The sequence below is a fragment of the Aquila chrysaetos genome, chromosome 15 (assembly GCF_900496995.4).
Source record: "Aquila chrysaetos chrysaetos chromosome 15, bAquChr1.4, whole genome shotgun sequence".
Taxonomy (NCBI): domain Eukaryota; kingdom Metazoa; phylum Chordata; class Aves; order Accipitriformes; family Accipitridae; genus Aquila; species Aquila chrysaetos.
This window is the reverse complement of record NC_044018.1, coordinates 1,838,211-1,859,747: the sequence shown is the minus strand read 5'-3', so window position 1 is coordinate 1,859,747 and position 21,537 is coordinate 1,838,211. Positions and strand designations below refer to the sequence as shown.

The following is a 21,537-nucleotide window of genomic DNA, read 5'->3' as shown; positions in this document are numbered from 1 at the left end:
CTCCCACCGGAGACAGTTCTCCACAAACTTCTCCAATGTGAGTCCTTCCCACAGGCCGCAGTTCTTCACAAACTGCTCCAGCGTGGGTCCTTTCCATGGGCTGCAGTCCTTCAGGCACAGACTGCTCCAGCGTGGGTCCTTTCCATGGGGTCACAAGTCTTGGCAGCAAACCTGCTCCAGCACGGGCTCCTCTCTGCACGGGTCCGCAGGTTCTGCCAGGAGCCTGCTCCAGCGCGGGCTTCCCACGGGGTCACAGCCTCCTTCGGGCATCCCCCTGCTCCGGCGTGGGGTCCTCCCCGGGCTGCAGGTGGAGATCTGCTCCCCCGTGGACCTCCCTGGGCTGCAGGGGGGCAGCCTGCCTCACCATGGTCTTCCCCACAGGCTGCAGGGGAATCTCTGCTCCGGCGCCTGGACCATCTCCTCCCCCTCCTTCTGCACCGACCTGGGGGTCTGCAGGGCTGGGGCTCTCCCATATTCTCACTCCTCTCTCTCTGACTGCAGTTTCTGTTCCACAGCAACTTTTTTTTTCCTTCTTAAATCTGTGATCCCAGAGGTGCTACCACTGTCACTGATGGGCTCGGCCTTGGCCAGCGGCGGGTCTGTCTTGGAGCCGGCTGGCATTGACTCTGTCGGACACGGGGGAAGCTTCTGGCATCTTCTCACAGAAGCCACCCCTGTAGCCCCCCTGCTACCAAAACCTTGCAATGCAAACCCAATACATTGCTTTTAGCAGTCGTAGGAGCTGATAGCAATGCTTCACCCTCTGGAGAGACCTTCCTCCTCTGAGTCCTTGGCCTGCCCACAGGTAGACAGGGTCCATGCAGGCAGACGCATGCTGCAATCCTGGTGACCTGCTAGTCCACATGCCATCATCAAACGACATTCTCATACTCTTCTCCTGCCATTAGTTCCTCCCAGTGCTCCCACACCCGGCATTCCTATTCAACCCCCCATTTAGACCAATCTTAACATTTCTATGACATTTTAAAGGGATAAGTAAGTCACTAGTAATGGAGGAGCTCAGCACTCCTCAAGGGCTCAGCAGGAAACAGTCAAGCCCATATTCAGAAGTTAGGTGGAGCTCTAAAGAACCACATGCGTACTAAGTGGAGCAATACTATCATCAAAGAAATTATTTATTACTAATTACAATGCTGAGTTTTGCCAAGAAGCTTTAAAGAACTCCATACTTTTAATTTTGCCTTCTTAGATTAACGACTGTACTGTGGCTACTTGTGGCTTATAAGAAACTCTTAAAACAGGCTGCTTCATAAACTGAAGTAAAGCCTGAAAATGGCCTTTAGCCCAAGTAAGTTGTACAGAAAAATGGGCTACAAAAGACAGCATCACACAGAGGGCTTGTGGCAGGAAACAGGACAACCAGAAGACCTTGACGCTGTTTTGGTTGGTGATTCCATCTCTCACTTGTTGCTTGACCCCCACTTAAACCTCTTAAACACTGCTTTGTACATGTAAAATGAAGATAATCAAATCATCTTGTTTTACAAAGTGCTCAGGCTAGAAAGATCTAACAAGAGTAAATTATTTGTCATTTGAAGTCAGTTGGAAATTAAAGCTGCTCTCAGATAAAGCCTCACTTTAAAGTATCACTTACCTGGTGGGAGAGGCCTTTGTTTTGGATTTAATTCTAGGAAGTTTTGAAATAATTTCATTTTGCTGATGGATTTCATTTTTATTTCATGTGTATTTCAATGAGACATTTAATCTTTTCCATAATACATTTTGAAGTCTCATTCATTTAAATTGTCAAAGCCTGACAGCTCTGTAATGTACTTAAAAATGGCATTGTTTATACCTGCATTCCATTTAAAAATTAACTTGCAGATTAAAGTAATAAAAATGGTTTTATACTTCTCAGTGCTAATATCACTAAAAAATTACAATGTCCCTACTGCCTGAGATTAGCTAATATATTACTTACTCGTGAGGAATTCATGGAGGGGAAATACTCTAACATCAAGCTCTGTATTAGTCGTGAAGGCTGAGCATTTTCTGCCTGAATAAAACCAAAGTGGGCATAGCCTGCAGAGGCAGTGGAGAGCTGGCAGCTCAGGAAGACTCGGGGAATTTTAGACAGCTTCCTTCCCTAGCTGCTGTCATGAAGTGAACAGGACCAGAAGGAATCTATTAGCACTTCCACCTAGATGTGTTGCAATGAAGGGTCATGCAGCAGCATGCAGCGGCTGTTAATGTTGCCTCAGCCCCTACCAAGAATGCAATTAAAGGAGAATCAGAAGCATTCCTTCGTTACCTCGTGGACACCATGAGTTTTGCAGCAGAGGATTTGCAGTGGGTGCCCGATCTCAGGTCACTGCTCTCCTCTCTCTTATTTCTCCACAGCTTCCCTGGTCATTTTGATGCTTTTATTCACACGCACAGGCCTGAAATTCTTCTAAAAAAAAGTTCGCTAACTATTTGTCTACTTGAAGATTGACAAAACATAGGGTGTTTTTTATACAAATGCACCTAGAGTTAACCAGGTTGGGATGAATATAAAATAGCCCAGGAAGTGTCTTATTGATCCCCAAATGACAGAAAGCAACTAATAACCCTGCGATCCATATCCCCTGGCCCTTTACCTGCCGAAGGGTTAACTCAGGCTCATCCTGCCCATCCTGTTCCCAGGTGCTCCAGAGATAAGGAGGCAGTTAGGAAATACAGCTCGCAGGGGCTTTTTCTAGGAAGCAGGGAACCTCAGAGATAACTGTGTGGACCCCAAGAAAGGCACAGGTTTCTGTGGAAGGCAAAAATCCCGATCAGATAACGATGTGGGTGACCACACCAGGCAGATTTGCGATGTTGTGTGTTTCACTGCGCCTTTTAAGGCCAATATGTTTTGTTGTAACACAGGCACTCTCTAGCCCTTGAGGAATAAAGAGCCCCCATGGAGGAAAACGAGCCACCTGAAGCTCTGGTTTATTTTAACTATGCAACCCACGGAGTTGTTTTGCCTCATGACACATGAGGTGTTCGGGGATTTCGCAGTTCCACAGAGAGGATGAATAATGTAACCAGATACAGCCAGAATGTGATAAAATAGTTGACAGAGCAATGGTGACTGTTCCGTGTGCGGCAGCTTTGCATGGAAATAGCTGAAAATGGCAGCGAGGAGACCAAACAGTGGGTCGAGGTCTGCGTGGGACCATCTATCACCCCATACTGCTAACTGAACTTCATCCTGGTGTTCCCGGCTGATCCGAGGCACGCCTCGGCCCTTTTGACGCCTAGATGGAGACCAACGCTAACGCACCGTGCAGGCCTTTTAAGTCTTCCTTGAAGCCTCGCTGGGGAAGGCGACGGGGAAACAAAACCCGACAGGTTAACTTCTAGCACAGGATGCCTCAGCTCGGTGACAGCAGCTCCGGCTGGGTGAGAAGGATGAGGAGAACCCCCCCCCCCCGAGTCCGGCGAAGGCCTCTTCACCCTGAGGGACGGGTCGGGCTGGCGGAGCTGGGGCCTGGGTTTGAGGTTGGCGGGGCAGCCGTGCCTCAGCCCGGGCGAGGGGTGAGGAGGGCAGACCCGAGGCTGAGGCCGCTGTGGGGACATGGGTGATGCCGGTAGCAGAGGGGGTCCCGGGTCGGCGAGGCAGGGTCGTTCCGTCCCCGCCCGGCCGCCGACGGGCAGGCCCCCCCGGGCACCCGCTGTGCCAACAAGATGGCGCCCGCCTCCTCCTGCCCCCTTCCCGGGGCGGGGTGGCGGCCGAGGGACCGCGGCTTCCCCAACGCCTCCGCCCGGGTCGGGCCGCGGGGGGAGAAGGAAGATGGCGGCCAGCAGCGACTGACTGGAGGAGGAGGAGGAGGAGGGATGCGGGCCGGGCCGCGGCGGCCTCCTCCGACACCGCCCCCCTCGTTCTCTGTACCCAGCAGCTCCGCCCCGTCCCGCCGGGAGGGAGAGCGGCGAGCGAAGCCGGAGCCCCGCAGCCGCGCCGCGCCGCCCAGGCAAGGGGCCCCGGGTGCCCGGGAGCCCCGTAGCGGGAACCGGGGCCCCCAGCAGCGCCCGCCGCCACCACCACCACCACCACCGCTCCGGTCACCGCGATCGCGGCGGGGACTGCTGCGAACCGGCAGCACACCAACACCCCACCACCACCACCACCACCACCACCACCCCCCCGGGGCCGCCCCCGCCGCCTGGCCGGGGGAGTCGCTGTCGCGTTTGCCCGTGGAAGCTCCGCGGCCTCAGCCCCGGCGGGGGGAGGCGGCTGTCACCCAGGCAGCGGCGGCAGGTGAGTGGCGCCCGGCCGCGCCGCAGCTGGCGGCGGGGCGGGAGGGAGGGAGGGAAGGAGGGCAGGCGGGCGGGCGGGCGGGCGCGGTGTGGGGACGGGGACAGGCAGGCAGGCAGGCCGGGGCTGCCCCGCCGCGCAGGGCGGGGGTGTGTCTGGCGGGGCCGGCACGCCGGCCCCCGCCGCAGTCCCCCGGTCTGCGGGGAGGTGCAGCTGTCACGGCGCGGGGGGGAACGACGACGACGGGGGACGGACCGGACCGGACCGCCCCCCCCCCCTTCCCTCCTTCCCTCCCTGCCTGCCTGCCCGCCCGCCCCGGGCTGCTATGGCGGCGGGCGGAGCGCGGAGGGGCGCCGCGGCCTCCCCGCCCGCCCGCCTCTCTCCCGCCCTCCTTCCCCCGCGGGGGGCTGAGGAGAGCCGCCCCGGGGGGGACCCTGCGCGGCGGAGCCCGTCCTGCCTCGGGCGGTTAAATCCCAGCCTTCCCTTTCCTCGATATTCACACACCCCCCCTTTATTATTATTAATTTAAAGTTGATTAAAAAAGTGAAAAAGCAGTTTTCCTCCTCACCCCCACCCCCACCTCACCTCCTCACCCTTCCCGGCTGGAAGATGGCTGAGGGGAGGCAGACGGGCCTGCGGGGGCCCGAGGACACCCCCGCACCCCCCCCCGGCCAGGGAGGACGCTCCTTTTGGTGGCGTTTTAGGTGACAGCTCTTTGTCTGGCTGTGACATTGTGTGTCTGAGTCTGTCTGTGTCCCCCAAAACCACCCCCCAAGCCCGGCGGGGCGGTTCTGGGTGTCAGCGGAGGCGAGCTAAGTTCAGCGCCGAGGCGGTCGGTCAGGGAGAACCGGAGGTGGCCGTCAGGTACCGGCTGGGTTTTGGGGTCACCGGAGCGGGGAAGGGGGTGGGTTGTCAGGCGGGTTGTGCGGGGAAGCAGGCTCCTCGGAGGGGGTGCCTGGGCTGCCGGCTTCGGGGGGGCTCTGCAGGAGGCTGGTGGCGAAGCTGGCGTCTGCCTCCTCGCTCCTAGCAGAGTGCTTGCCCTAAATTTGCTTCGTTTCTCTCTTGGAGACATGGACCAGCAGCAGACTGCAAATAATCCCAAATACCTGGCGGTGCGTATGCAAGCGGTAGCCCTGGTTTGTGCAGCGGGGGGGGGCTTTGGCCGCTGGAATATGACATTTAGCGGTAGAAAAATCTGTTGCGGAAAGGCTGTTTCCTTCCGATGTAGGTTGCTAGACACGCTCAAGTCCTCCAGTTTCCTAGGTGCGTTTTGACCTTTCAGCGGCTGAGAACTGGGTCGTGCGCCTTGGGTGACGATCTCCCGATTATTTTTTTTTTTTTTTTTTTCCACCCGAAAGGGTGCGTTTGCAAAGGTGGAAAGGTGTGGAGTGCCGTCCAGGGCTGCTGCTTGCTGCCACTGGAAGCTTAATCAGTGTACAGGAGATACCACATTTTCACTACCCAAGTACGGCATAGCCAAAAAAGAGTGACACAGCAAAGTATATTAAAACTGGAAATTGGACTTGTGTGGGTGGTGCTTGTATGTTCTTCACCCTGTCTCATGGCTTGTATTCTTTGTGTTGTTGGTTTAGACTGAAAAAAAAACCAAAAAACCCAAAAACCCGGGTTTGTGTGGGCTAGCAGGATATACATATATATGTGTGTGTAAACTTTGTGTGTGTGTGTGTATATATATATATGTAAAGAGTAATATACCTGGTGAGTTCTAGTAGCAAGATGGTAAATTTATATGAACAAAAAAGATGCTTCATTTACTTTCCTGGAAACACGCTGTCCCGTCGCAGTTTAGAGGTTGTGATCTTCTGCTTGCAGAATATTTCAGTAAATGTGTATGTGTTCTGAACTCTTTATGCTGCAGCCATCAGCTTGCTTATACTAGAGAAAGTAAAAAATACATGTTACATATGGAAGTATACATAGTATGTGGTGCATCTGTAGCTGTATTCCTAGGCCTCTTGCAGAGGAGGGGGAGAGAAAACATTGTAAACCAGGAAAAGACGGATACAAAGCCACAAATTTGCAGAGAAGCTTGGTGAGGGGTGTAGTATCCAAAGCTTTGCAGAGCTGTTTTGTGAAAATGATTAAAGTTCAAGTTGCCACTTAAGGGGACAAACAGCTCTTGATGGTAGATAATAAACAGTAGTAACTTTGGCAATACTGCACCTGGCTCAAAGCCGATGGGCATGATGAAATGTTAAATCTCAACTTATTTGCTCAAGATGGGTATCTGTTGTTTGAAACGTGTTGCCAAACAATATGGCAGCACAAATCCTTGCTTCCAAAACAAATAGGCTTCCTGAGAGGCGAGCGGGGGGTTTTGGCTCTTCAGAAGGCAGGCCTTATTCACTACGGGCCGACTTTGATTTTTAGCATGCGTGTTTTCCCCGAGCCGTGCCCTCTGATAATGCTACGACACATGCTCACAACTGCATGACTAATTCATACAATTAGTCATACACTTCCACTGTAGATTTATTGGAGCAATATCACTGTCATTCTCACGTTGTAAAAGTCTGCATTTGGGAACACGTGCCCTCTGTTGACTTGTCTTGGGTCTCCTGGCATGGTTGTTGGGTGGGCTGTTAACAAATATTGGAAGCCTTTAGGATTATTAGGCTTACTTAATTATATAAGCATATTTTCAAGGAACAGATCTGCTGGAGATCAGCACCTTGTTGCTTGCTAATCTGAGGGGGGTAATTTGCATGAGACTTTGCAGGGATTGTCAGAAATGAAGGTGTGAGTGCTGCTACTAAAAATATCCTGTCTCCTGCATAAATAGTTTGCCAGTTGAAAAACAGTATATTTTGTATAAGGAAACTATTTATATGACGAGTTATTCTTGTTTTGCTTGGTTGACTGTGTTTCTTTGAAGCGTGGTTCTTATCTTTTTGATCAAAGAGGAGGAATAAAAAACAATTGTTTTTAAAGTTAGATTCTGCCTTTAAAGACAGGATTTTAAGCAGGAAGGGCTTGGACTAACAGGTAAATATTTTAACCAGGTATTCCTGAAAGGCCAACGCGGTGTGTAATACCCCATAGCGTGTGGCCACTGATTCTACCTCTGAGCTTTAATTGCTGGCAGATACAAACAAGCAATTTTTATTGGCGGTTCTATGTTATTTGTATTGCTGCAGTATCCAGGAACCCCAGGCGCAGACCAGATTTGCAGTGGGGTAGGAGTGATGCAAAAATGGAGTGAAAGTGGACTCTGCTTCCAAAAACTTCCAGCCTAAACATAAAGAGGTAGAGGAGCGGAGTTGTGACAGGGAAGCAGCTGGGTGGTGGTGGGCAGCAGGAAAGTTGGTAGTCACAACATATTAGCAGCCTAAATATGGAGTTTTGGTTGTTTTTTTTTTAAAATAACATTGAAGCGAACCAGCGCTTTATGGTCTTTTGGGGGGTTACTGCCTGCTGTTGTGCTGCCGACGCCTGGCTGAGCCCTCTGCCTGCCTGCCTGCCTCCCCGCTGCCAGGGCTGATCCAGCCCTTTGGAGCCGTGGCGGGCGAGGGAGGATTCACAGGAGTAGCTCTGCTGATCGGTCTGAGAACAGCCAGGAGCTTTAACCTCTTCCCCTGGCGCAGCAGGATCTGGAATAGGATGTTTGCCTGTAGCAGCAATATTAAAAATTATGGCTTGCTTGTAAACAGCTTCAACTCTTTGCATACCTAGCCTTGCACATGTGAGTCAGGGTGATGCAGAACAGGTTTTTACCACTACGGCAGCATCTCCATGTAAAGTTGACCATTTGAAACGCTGCGGCTTTGCTGTGGGACAAATTCTAGAGCACTTGGAGGCCTGGTCTAGGTATAAAGGATGTGTCAGCACCATGCGTTTTACCTGGGCTCCTGTCATTTACAAAGGAAAAAAAAACTGCTGAACTGGTTTGGAGGTTCTTTAAGCCTGAACTAATTTACCTGGCTGGGAATGTAGGTTAGAAACTAGGCTTTGCTTGGCTTTGGGCTAGCGCCAGTACGCTCTGCAGGGAAAACGCAGGCTAAATAGCTTCTGCGCTGATAATCCTGCAATACTGTTCCTGCTGTTTCCCCTGAAAAGATAGGTAGGTTCTTGTGCAGTTGACCCAGTTGACTGGGAAGCAACTCCAATGGGTCTCGGCACAAGGAGCAGTGGGATGTTTCCCTTAGATGTCCTTGGGTGAGTGGGGAAAAAGCGAGGATGGGATTTTGTGCACAGACCTTGCAGTGAGAATCCCCACCCAAGTGCTTGGGTCTGAGGGACAAGGTTGCGTGGCCTAAACTAGGTAGATTTGTTAACCAACTTAGATAAACCTGCGCATAGATGTTCTTAAATCTGTTTAAACCCGCTTACTGGTTTATTATGTTCTGTAAGCTGAGGCAAGCTATCCTGGCAGTCGTGTTTCAACCAGTGTGTGTCCATTCAGAGATTTGCCTTGATTTAGTGAAGCCGATGTAAGTTGGTGAGTTACAGGAAGGTGATCTAGGAAAGGAAAACAGTGCAGTGAATATATAAGTCAACAGTTTGCTGGCTTGCCTTGGTTAATGAACTCTACAGTATCCATATTTTGCTCTAAGGATCCACAAATTGTCAGCTTCTTAAAGCTAATCAGTGGAGGGGCTCTTAGATGTGTTTGAGTTTTTCTGCAGAGGGGAAAGATCCTTAAGTGTTAGGTCCTGTTTTAAACAAGCGTCAGAAATGTCCCAGTAAAGGCTGATCCTGCAACTAGCTATTTTGGAACACAAATCATTAAAGTGTCTGTTTTGAGCTATTTATGTTTATTTTGTGTTTATTTTTAATTATCTGTCATGGAATATGCTACGGAACAAGCTCAAAACAGTGTTCTTTGGCTTAATTTCTCCCCCCGCTCCCCCTTTTTTTTTAATGTGACATCTGAAATCTCAAGGGTCTCATTTTTTTGGATTTTTGGAGTGTGAAGATTTCAAAAATAAGGCAATATGCCAGACAAGGCAAGAAGTAGGCTTGATTCTTCTATTTGTATGATGAAATTATGAATGAGGAACTGTTTAAAACCCAAACAAATCAGTAGCTTTCCCACATATGTGGAATTCAGATCCTGAATTGTGAGTGGAGGGATAAGTTTAGATCACAACACTACCCTGGGATCAAATGATATTATCAAATGATTATTATATGTATCACACATATCAAAATGATTAGGTGTTGATAAAGTTATACACCCAATGTTAGTGTTTTCTCTTCTATGCAGCATATGCTGTCTTTGGAAATAAGGGCCTTGGGAGGGGAGAGAGATTCCAGCCCCCAGCGTGGTGATCTCCTGTCCAGAAGGTTTCAGAATGGTATTTGCTGTTTCAATAATAATAAAAAAAAGCAGGTAGTATAATCTTTCAGTAAAACTGCACTGAGAGTTTAACAATGAAAACTAAAAATATTTTTCTCTCTTATTTTTCTTTTTCTGTTAACATTGTATAACTTCCGGATTGAAGAAATAGGAGAGAAAAGCCCTGAACTTTTCAGACCATTAAATCAGATTAGTGTGTAAATTGTACAAGAAATGTTGCAGCTTGGACTGCTTAACTTCCCTTTCTTCGTACTTCTTGTGAATATCATACTTACTACCTATCCTCTCTCTCTTCTTCTCTCCCCCAGAGCCTGTGTTTTGGTCTTAATCTGAGACTTTGCATCCAGTTTTATCAATGTACTTCAGAGATCTTGAATAATTTGAGAGGTAAAACTTTTCAGTGGAAGTGCTAGTCAGCCTCTGTCTTTGAAGTTGTTTTGTTTTGGTTTTTTTTTAACAAAAGTCTGACTAACCTGAAAAGGATTTAGACACATGCTTGTGACCAGTTACTTTAAATCATACTGGAAAAATGGTGCGTGAAAATAAACAACTAGCTAGAGTTAAACCTGTTGTAGACTGGGTGTGTAAGCTTGATCCCTTTGTCTTTCATGCGTTTCTTAAATGTGATTGCTGACAAGATGAGTTCTGGGTCTTCCCACTAATTCTGTGAACAGCTGGCAGTTATGCTACCTGTTTCTTTTTTATGAGCAGAGATTTCCAAGCAGAGTTTTAACAGGGAATCTTGGCAGGATGAGTTCACCAGACTTTCTTCCATGCTCCAGTTGCGAATGGCGCTCAGCTGAAAGGTGAATACCAGAATAGTATTTTTTAGTGATGGAAGATGCTGCTGTAGGATTGAAGGAATGATAACTGGACACTCTGGAAACTTTTATAGCAGAACCCAACAGATCATGCTGCATTCTTATATGACCTCTAAGTTCAAATTTAATAATGAAATGCTGCATGCACAGTGTTGCTGAGGATGTGAAACTTGAGCGTTTACAATGTACTTATATCTCAACTTACTGTAAAGTTGAGCACAAAGCCCCTATGTGTATTGAAATGTAATTAGTGTGAAGCCTAATTTGCTATTGTATGAGTAGTTAGAATTTCTTGGAATGGAACTAATGTGTAAAATACCTCTGTTCGTGTCTCCAAATGTCATTTTAAGAATGTTGGCTTATGGAATAAGTGAGAGCTGCGGGTGAAGGATCAGGTAAAACACCATGTTATTCGGGCCTCTCTGACTCACAGGGTAGGAATAAGGACTTAAACCAGCTCTGCCTTTGGCAGCACGTAACTCTTGCTTTCTTTTAAATTATGGTTATGAAAATCCAGCGTTTTAGAATATGCTTTGTATTTATACTGTTTGCAAGCTTTCTTCATACTCTTTCAGCTGTATCCTATTGTCCCAGCAAATATTTTTCTATAGAGGTCGTTTTTAAGTGTTCTTTGTGAAAAAACTTCTATGCGAGTTTTCCCTGGGTGTCTGAAATGTCATTCCCAGGTTTATATTTTAGTGTAATCAGATTACCTTCAGTGTGGAATATTCACTGAAGGCATAGTGGAAGTTGTGGGATCCCAGCACCTTTGACAGCTAGATTAATTGTTGTGTCCTTAACCTTTAAAACAGTTTACCCAGACTTGACAGAGTTGGCATGAAGTTCTGTGTGTTTGAAGATGCAGTGGTGATAATCCCTTTGAAGGCCCAAAATAAATGAAAAAAAGCTTTAATGAATTTAAAAATGCCATTGAAAATAGCATTTGGCCTGATTTTACGCTTTTGTTGTTGTTGGAAATGGAAACAATGTTGTATATACAAAGCTTGCTGTATGGAAAATAACTATCTGGTAAATATACTTTAATCTAGTTTATTTTTCAAATGCAGTGAAAATGGAAAAATAAACTACCTAAATTCTATTAGTTAAATCTGTTTCCATGTCACATAATGTGATAATTTAATGTAGTTTTCTGATACTGTTGTGGATGAAATATGTTTCAATACAGCATATCAAAAAAAGTACAATTTGATATTGCAGACTAGAGCCAAAACCTGGGAAGTTCCATTAAGTCAGAAAGCTATTTTGTTTGTAAAGCTGAACATTCAAAAGTTAGGAAAAACAGATGCAACTGTAATTACAATTTTGTAGCCACATGATATTTTTCCATAGATTCTCTGACTTACTCACTGTATGCGTTGGACTAACAAAGTGGAACGGATTAAGGTTGCACAGATGATCATAAATCTGTTACTCTATAATTTTTAGTGCTTGATTTTGCAACCTACTTAATTTTCTTCTAATGTTTTTAGATGATAAGCTGCTTTATGACATTCATTTTTGATATGAATGGAGCATCACACATGTATTGGCTACTTTTTGTAATGCCCCTGCAAGACAAAGAAATATTATTCCCTTTTTTGCACTCATTTTTTCAGGTGAATGAAGCAGAATCACAGCAATTGGATAATTTGCCTAAGTAGCAGGGTGTTAGTGAAAAGTAAAAGGCACTTGACAGGTTATTCTCAAGTACCTGGTGCACTCGACCGCTCTGGTTGTGTTTGTGGATTTATTAAATTGGGTGCAACTTTCCTTGAATTTGCCAGCAAACCTCAAGAGGCTTGGCTCCAGCAGCCTCTGCGTCATTGACAAGTAGCTCTGATGACAGGCATCTGATGGCTTTCGTTCTTTAGAGCAGAGGTTCCTGAACTGTGGCATGCATACACTCGTGGTATGCAGACTGCTTCAAAACGGGGTATTTTGCGACGCAAAGGCAGTAATTCCCAATGCTGAATGTGAGCAAGCTATTGCGGAACCCTTGGTGTAGGTGGGTCCTTGTGGTGGCGCTCAGGAGTTGTCAGCACCTGCAAAGAGCCATAAAATTGGGGTTTGCAGGTCTGCTTGCACTTCTGATTGAGGTCGTAGAGGAGAGAGGATGGAGATGGTGGATGAGGATGTGCGGTGAGTCCTGCTTTGGGAAGCTGAGGTGAGTGTGGAAGATGGGGAGCAAAGGTTTTGGCATTCGGTGTTAGGGAGGTGGTGCAGTGTCATAGGTTGGTCGGGCCAGGTCAGCAGGGCTGGGGGGTGCAGAAAGAGAATAAATGTTGTTTTTATGTCCTGGTTTGTGGAGAATGTGGTGTGCTTTTTAGGTGGGGTAGGGACAGCACTGGGGTTTTCGTTTCAGGGTTCAGAAAGGTTGATGACCAAGTCCTGCCGGGGAGAAATGTCATCCAGTAGAAGAGCAGAAAGGGAGAATCTGGTTTGGGAGCCGAGCGTGTGCGTACGTCGCTAAAACAGCAGAAACATGCTGCTGATGGTCTCCAAAAAAACTGCAGCGTTAGTTCCCAAACTTAGAACAGCCCTGCTTGTCACTGTGGTTGTTGACTTGCTTATAGGTGTGCGTGCATGGTGCTACGTGCAAGGAGAGCTGGATTCCTGAATTCCTACTCTTGCCACAGAATGTATGATTACAGAGATACCGCGGACTTCTTGAAAACAGTATTAAATAACTTCTAAAGGTTTTTTAAGGAGGTATTTTAAAAACAAGAAGCATGCTTTTACTCTCGGGTTTCCTCCTGGATGCTGGAAAATACCTACATTCGGTAATTCATACATTTTGCGTGCAACTAGCAAGCTGGAAAGAAACTCTTTGGGGTTTGTAAAAACAGTTTTAAATGAATCTAGTTAAACAAGATTTAAGTTCCATGGCAGAGGTTTAGAGTGCGAGGGGAAAATACACAGAACAGCCATTAAAAATTTAAAAAAAGCAACAAAACCCCCAAAGAATACTAGCCTGGAAATGTTTTCCTCCCTCTGTGCTGCCCATTAGTCTGCTGACGGGGGAAACTTTTGATACTAAATCTGCTGGAGGTTGCTGCAGTTGGGTCTTTGGCAGCGTAGCGCTGTCAGGGCTATTGCACCACTCCCTCTGCCTTCGGAGTCACGTCTTGCTGCAAATTTATGCACCTTTGAGAACTCCTGCTTGTTGAAACAAAGCCCCTCACTGTCCAGAGACTACTGGGGACTTTTTGTAAGTGTAAGCACCATCTCTGGGGAGTAGAAAAGTATTCCCATTTCACAGATGGGCACAGGCTTGTCCAGCTTGCCATGGGGAAATTTGGAGATCCGGTATTTGACCCTTGTATCTGCATTTACTCTTTGAACAGTTGGTCTACAGCGTTTAGATTTTGGTTTAAATTGTCTAAATCCAGTATAGCAATATAATTTTAATTTGTTTACTAAGAGAGTTCTTCAGATAGGCCTCCTGAAGTGCGAGGAATAAGAAACAACTGCTACTTGAAGACAGAAGAGCTGAGTTTGTTTCAAGCTGTTTAAAAGCCTTCAGTTCAGAGATAAGTGCATATTTTACATCCCGATCAGCAAGTTATAATGAGATTTAGAGCACCAAATGAGTTCTCTCCTAACCCACAGAATGATGCATGTGGCTCAGTGCAGAGCTATTGTTCTCATCAGCCCTTGCTGGCAAAATAATTTAGGAAATTGTGATATGCTGCAAACTGGATTTAATCAGCAAGTAGTTTCCACCTTCACAGGACGACTTAAGTAGATATAAGGCATTTCTCAATGTCCACAAAGGTTTCTGCACAAGGCCTTGTGTTCCTAGCAGTGAAAAAGGGCTATCTGGAACTTCAAACATGTGAACAGACTGTAGGATTAAGTGTTCTCTGTTGTGATGAGTGGAAGTTATGTCTTCCAAGTGCTGGAGATTTCTGAAAGGCTGTTCTGTTTCTCCATCAGTAGAAGATAATAAAAGAGTACAAGTGAGGAAGGGTCATGGTAGAGAATACAAAGATGGAGAGCAGAAGGGGAGCTGCTTATTTCCTGTTGAGCAGTGAAAAGGAGATGGTCTTTACAAAAATGCTAATAGGGTCCTTGTAGATTGATCCACCTGTGGCAGGATGGTCATTCACTGGCAGGCTGGAGTGGAAGTATCAATCATTTTGACTCCAACTCAAACGTATTCAAAGGATTTGAATTTTTCTTCAGGTGGTGGCAGACGTTCCTCTCCTAATCCAGCAGTTGCATTCACCTGGTTCTTGAAATTCTTATAATGGGGTCTTGAGAGCAACATGTGGTACAGATGGAATAAAACAGTATTGCACCTGGGGGAAGACACTGCGATGCTTTGCAAGGGGATTAGATCACTTGCGTAGAAAGGTCAGGCATCAGTGGCTGTAAATTTATATTGTCAAGACTCCTTGTCTGAGCCTTGAGCTCTTTCCATCCCTCTGTTCACAGTAGGTTGGCAAAATTGAAGATGGTCTTTCCCTTTTGCAGTCAGTTGTGTTTCCAGAGATTTTTTTTTTTTCCTTGAGTATTGGAACCAAGCTTTGTTTGTTTATTCTAGGCTCATTTCCTACTTTGCTGTGTAAGGCTACTACGTAACTCAGTTCAAGGTCCCTGAAAATGTTATGAATAGTCTTATCTCTGTAAGCTTCTTGAATACATCACAGGTTTTGTGTACCTGGCCATTTTGAACCTCATCCTCATTAAAAAAAGAAATAAAAGTCCTTATCTTTTTTTCTCTGAAATGACCTATGAGAATTCTCATGTGGGAGAAAATTAGTATGCATGTACTCGGAGGCGTGGCTGGCTGATGCTGAGGCACAGATTTGCTAAAGAAACACGCGACTTGGAAACGCAGAAGCTAGTTGGATTGAAATCACTAGATATTGCTGTCTATAGAATAATTTATCTGGGTTTTGTCAGTTGGTTTTTTTTTTTTTTTTTTTGCTCACTGGTGGGTAGAGCTCTCGGGCCTCATTTTTAGTACCTATTTCAGTCATTTATGCTATGAAATGATAAAAGAATTATCAAAACGTTATCTGTTGAGTCAGTATAGAAGGGTCTGAATGAACTGGTGATTGCTTGTCTTCAGACTGAGGATATGCTGCTGCTTGCTAAAGAACATTTTATGTTTCATTGGTTTGAGATGACTTGAAACCTGATTTTTTTGGCTTAAGTAATTTGCTTGTCCTCCTTCTCCATTTTACTCCTATCAAAAATTAACAAGTATGTCACCTCCCTGTGTCAAGAATTAATTAGCTGATTGCAAAGCACTTTGAACATAACTGCAAAACATTACTAAGGTAATTTAAACAAAAGTCCTCACTTTTTAAAGGGAGAAGAGTTGAACTTGCTTCCCCCTTCTCCACTCCCCAAGAGGCTTTGCCCTACCTGCACTTCCTAAGAGTTATCCTCATGCTGCTGTGGGTGAAGCTTTGGGTGAATTACCTCTCACAACAAATGCATCCTTCTGAAGGATTTTTGGTGTACCAAAGGACTGGAATTCTCCCTAAAAATCTAGTGCTTGTTAGAGAGGAGAAGAAAGTCTATATAAAGTACTGTCTCCACGCTTCTGCTCCTGCTGGGCTTCTGAGATAGACTTGAAAAGGCATCTTGGCTTGCATTATAGGTTAACCCAAATAAACGTTTAGTAAGTAATAGCAGTAATTAGTATTTATAATGAGGTAGTAACAGGCAACCTGAATTAGCCCAAGCTCCCATTGTGCCTGAAACTAAACAAACAAATAAGCTACTCAGGGAGGGACTGCCATGATTCAAGTATATTTGTCATTTCTTGTTTTACCTCTGAAATGTCGTGTAACGTGATATTTAGTACACTCTTTTTAGTCATGTAAGCATAATATTTAATAACATACGTGGTCTGCATTTTGCTGACCTTGATTCCTCTTGGGTTGATACACCCAAGCTGTGTTTAAGTTCTGTCTTCAACTGCCTTTAAATTCAAATAATCCTTGTTGCAAGTAGAGGCAGACTTACGTCATGTAAGAACGTATATGGACTGTAGTCTATTTATTGCTGGCATGCTTGTGATTAAGGATTTTCAGCCTAAAAGTATATCAGCAGTTTTCATAGGCATGAAGTGTTGAGATAAAAATTTGAGTAACAATTTGGTGTATATTTACAGTAAAAAAAAAAAATTAGGAAAAATCGCTGAAAACCCTCCTGTTTAATCAAACATAGAATATTTTTTACGCTCTCTTCTTTTTCAGTTCTAGCTTCACTTTATTATTAACATGAATAAATTTTGGACTATGGGTCTTACGCAGCTACAACAGTTTACTAAAAGTTTTGAGGAAATAATATTTCAATATTTAGACTTCTGTTATGGAAATCGCTTTGCGTGAGCTGTCTGTGTTCCACAACAGACCCTTAGTGAAGTCAACCACGAGCTGGGCAAATATAGCTGTCACTGTATACACATAATTGTAAAATATGGCATTTGTATTTGTGTTTTAATGGGAATTTGTTCAGTCACTACCTAGCCACTTCTTTAATATGTGCTGCATAAGTAGTGGGAAGTATTTAATAGCCAACTTGAGCATTATTAACTATTTTTCATGTAAGCCTAATTTATTGAAGCTGTTGATATCTATTAAACAGCATTCATTTGCAGCCTGTCCCAGATGAGTAATTTATGTTCATGGCATAGAGGTCTAAATATTTAAGAATGTACGCAAAAACTGTTGCCTAAATAATGTTACTACCTTTTTGTTGCAGAAGAGCCAGAATTTTTTGCTCTACTCTGGTGCTGCTTTGATGCCTGTAGATACTGTTGCACAATTATATATTGGTTTTGTTGCATCAGGACACTTACCTTAGAGCAAAGGATGGATTTTGCTTGAGCATTGGTCAGTGGCTTGGTTGTTTTTTTTCATACCGTCATCATTCATTGTACAGTCTGATACTCGGGTTGTTGCGCTGAATTTGAAATTCTGTGAATTGCTCCATTGTTTTTTCTATAGTCCTTGCAGCTATGGTAGTTGAGCTTCACAATCACTAAATTAATTTGAATTTATCTTTAGTATTTCTCGTGAGATATGAAAGTACTACTGTTTCTGTTCGATAGATTAAAGGCCCCCGGAGTTGAAGGCCAACTCCAGAAATTCAACTGTAGACTTTTTTTGGTTGTTAGCTTGACAGGCTCTCCGGGGCTGTTAGGTGTTTTTTTTTCTCCCCCAGAACGCCCCTTCAACCAAAAAGGAAAAAAGTCCAAACCAGCTTCAGAGGCAGAAGTTTCAGTCATCAAATCTGAAAATATTTTTCTGAAAAAGCTGAATTACAGGAGAGTGATGAGAAGGTGTTAGAATGGAAATACTTCACCTATGTAAATATGATTGATTGTTCCCTAAAAATTGAGAAAAGTCAGGGCGCCTACACAAGTGAACACTAGGAATTAACCATTTCATACATTAGTTTGTTTGGGAGTAATTATGACGTATTTCCATGATGTAAGTAGTACAGTTCGCTTTTATCACGGAATTACTCTAAGATTCTCAAGGAAGAGTGTTTTTTTCTGATTTGGCTTAACCGGACTCGCTCAAGACCTTAGTGGATGTTTATGGCAGAGCTGAAAACAGATCTGGGATTTTTCTGATGTGTAACCCCGAGTTCTAACCACAAAATGATCCTTTCTAGTCAGCACAGGTACTGGACCTTTTAATCCAAAGTTAAACCTGTGGAGTGAGTCATGACAGAGTAGCAAAATGTCCTTGCTTTTTTGTAATGCTTCCCCCAGAAAATGGATACTTCTATATTGAAAAATCTCTGCTGCTTATTGAGGTGTGTATATTTAATAATGATACTGTGAAAAAAGAAATACTGTAATCCTTGAGTTGTGCTCTCTACTTTTATTGCTGTGGCAATACCTAAAGAAGAGATACCTTTTTTAATAAAAGAAACCAGTGGTTTTTTTCCTTGACGTACTGGCATGATCTCTGGCGTTAATGGAGAGCTCTAGTTTCTAATGAAGCCATTAAGATGCTGCCAGGAATTAGCATCTTTTAAAAATCTGGGTTTGCATTTAAATATCACTTTATCAACAAGCGTACTGAGAGAGGAGGCTGCTGGGTGCACTTTGATAGACAGGGTGGAGAGGAAGGCGTTTTCCTGGAATGCAGCTTGAGTAAAGTTGATCAGCTGAGCAGTTTTTCAAGGAGTGTGGACTGATAAACTCACGCATGGGATAGTAGTTAACGGTTCCACCTTACTTGTGGCAGACTCTTTGTGACTTAGAAATATTGATTATGGCTGATGTAACTGTCCCAGGTTGCAAGCTGTAGCTGGAGTCGAGGGAACAAGGCGGTGTTGTATTGCTCTGTCTTGCTTCAGACTGCAAACTTGTTTTTAAATATGTGAAATTTATTGAATGTTGTTTCTCATTGGGCTTTATAACCTATGTCTTCGTGTAACTTGCAACTGCATTTTGACTTCAGGTCACTAATGGTGATGATGCTGATACTAGGGTACAGTGAGACCCAAGTGTCAGATTTGTAGCATGGTGGGGGTTTTTTTTGTTTGTTTCTTGCTTTAATTGTATAACAGCATCTTAATGTGTAAGTTAGTAAGTGAAGCCCCACCCCAAGGCTTTATAATGCAATAGCTGTGGCACTAGACCTTAATAGTCCCCTTTATCTTTGGGACTTACTCTAAATACTGTCCTTGGGACTGTGGCATTGAGGAAGTGAGCATTGCTGGATGTGATTGTGCTGTTGTAACGCTGCTATGGCACCTTTTCCCTCCTGTCAGGTAAGTCCTGTGTCATGAGTGAAGCATCATTTTTCTCTTGGTATTTGAAAGCAGTTCCCAAAGGAATGGCTGCTATATGTATTGCAGTTACACGAGTGGGTATATTGCTACTGTATAGTTTGTCAATACTGGTGTAAATGTCTTCATAAACCCCTTGTGTAATCCTCTTAGTCAAGCTAAAAATATGCAGGGTTTTATTTTATTGTTTATGAAGATTTTTATCCTGGGTAAGGTTGTATTTGCTTCCAACAGATGCACGTGGTATCCATCTGGTTTTTTACGCTTTGGCAACATTTATTTAGGGTATTATACCCTATCAGGATCTCTGGAATTGACTGTAATTTCTGCTTGGAATGGTTTAAATGACATTTCTGCTCCAGTGTAGTGGATATGCATGTGCTGTGTAAATGCAGTGAATATTTATTTTTTTGCAAATTGCAACTAAAAGAATGATGTCAATAATTGATTTTCTTGTATTTGATATTCTGCTGAGAAAACGACCCTGATGTTTTATGGTGTTGGGGGGGAATTGCTTTGAACTCCCAGCACAGGGCTGGAGAGAGCTCGGTCCTGCTGCTGGGTGATGAGTCATGCTGGTGAGCCGAGCTGGCCATTTCTGGCACGGAGCTCTTCAGCATTTCATGCCTTGCCTCGCACTGCCTATTTGCTTCAAGCAAAATGGTGAATTGCACGCAGTCTGAAAGCACAGAGTAATAGAAAAGCTCCCCAGTGGAATTAAAAAAAGATGCCAGTGCTGGCTTCTACCTATTTCCATTTTGATGCTAAAACCATAACTTGAATTTTCAGGCATTTCTGAAATAAAAATTTCAGCTGTTGTTGTGTCTAACATACAGGTTTCTGTAAGAAATGAGGTTTCTTTTTTCTCATTTAGCTTGATGTTTGGGAGAAAGTCTCTTAGAAGCCCTTTCTTTGGTACAACCTGGCAACACTACTGCTTGCAACTTCCTTGTGAAATGATGAAGAACCTGCTTTAAAAATTGGAGTAGCAAAGTATCAAAAAATGAACAGAAGTGTATTTCTTGGGAAGCCTAAAACAATTTTTTTATAACTTTATATTATAGATTGCGTTTTCAGATGGCCTGAGTTACTTTGAGTTTCTCTTTCCCTGTAACCCGGTTCGTGTGTTTCCAGGAGAATATCTTTTACTAATTTTGTTAATATTAACTTCTCACTGCTTGTATTTCAAGGGCATTTCAAAGACAAAACCCTATAGCTGTGATAACCTTATCAACAGAAAAAAAACCTTATTGGTGAGATTCACTGAAGCCAAAATGTGCATTAGGTAGGATTATGGATACAATGCACTTTCACAACTGGAAACTCAAGTGGTGGGGCTGAGCCATGAGGCCCCGTGGTGTGCTCTGTGCAGTCGGTGTGTTTTACACCTGGGGTTTCTAAAGGCACCACGTGTATCAGCCTGTGAGAGTTTGCCTTCTAATAAGCTACTGCAGAGGCACGACTTCTAATATGCCTCATCTGTCAACAGGAGGCTGGGGTGGCTGACGCGTATGGTAACTTTTAGAGAGAAATTACCAACATCATCTGAAAGTATAAAATTTTGCATGTAGTTACATAGAATACTTTTTGTTTACAGTTGGCTAAAGTCTGTGCTCTCCAGACTTCACTAGAGAATGAGAAGGTGAAGGATGATTTGCTAGAAAAAAGGGCAGAAAACCTAAAGGTTTTTCTCAAATACAACTTTTCACACCCTTTCTTCATAAAGGTTTTGTAAACTTATGTATAATGGGGCACCAGAAGCAGATATGTTAAAAAATAATACTAATGCACTGGAATCTTAAATGGAAGTAGAACAGATTTATCAATCTGCCAAATGCACGTGCAGTCCCAGGAGAATAAAGCACCTTGCACACTGGCTTTGTCAGAGGAAAGGGGATCACGCTACAGGGTTTACTACACAAAGGAGAGGTTCCTTCCAGCTCCCTTGCTTCCATTTTATGTCAGACAGCTTATCTCATCATCCGAGGATCACAGATGACATCTCAACTGAGCTCGGCAGCACCCAGCAAGTGATTTTCTGCCTACTAGGTTGAAACGCTGTTTTCCTTGTTACTACCCCAACTTGACCGACAGTGGCTTCTTCCTCTGGCTGGCTCGGGATGCTCCTTGGCCAGCTAGTCAGAGCATGCTGCTCCATGGCTTCGGGAGAGATTTGGTGCGGCAGAGGGAGAGAGAGCTCCTGCTGGTGACCTACTGGAGACAATATAGTTAGCACATCCCTACTGTGACTCTATTAGGGTAATTAGATCCAATGTGTGTTGTAGTGCAGCAGAACATCGCTATCTGATAAAGAGCAGCTCAGTAGAGAGCACTTGCCTGTGCTGGGTGTTGGGTTTTTTTGGTTTGGGTTTTTTTTTTGGTAA

The 21,537-nt window shown here is 44.6% G+C and overlaps 1 protein-coding gene across 4 annotated transcripts in view; it reads left to right on the top strand.

Annotated features, from left to right (window-relative positions):
• Nucleotides 1-3,926: 3,926 nt before the first annotated feature.
• Nucleotides 3,927-21,537, top strand: part of NCOA1 (nuclear receptor coactivator 1) — a 185,887-nt gene continuing 168,276 nt past the window's right edge. For all 4 annotated transcript variants that reach the window (XM_041128729.1, XM_030038087.2, XM_030038093.2 and 1 more), the window contains exon 1: nt 3,927-4,246. The gene's annotated coding sequence lies outside the window, so the exon portion shown is untranslated. The remainder of the gene's footprint in view (nt 4,247-21,537) is intronic.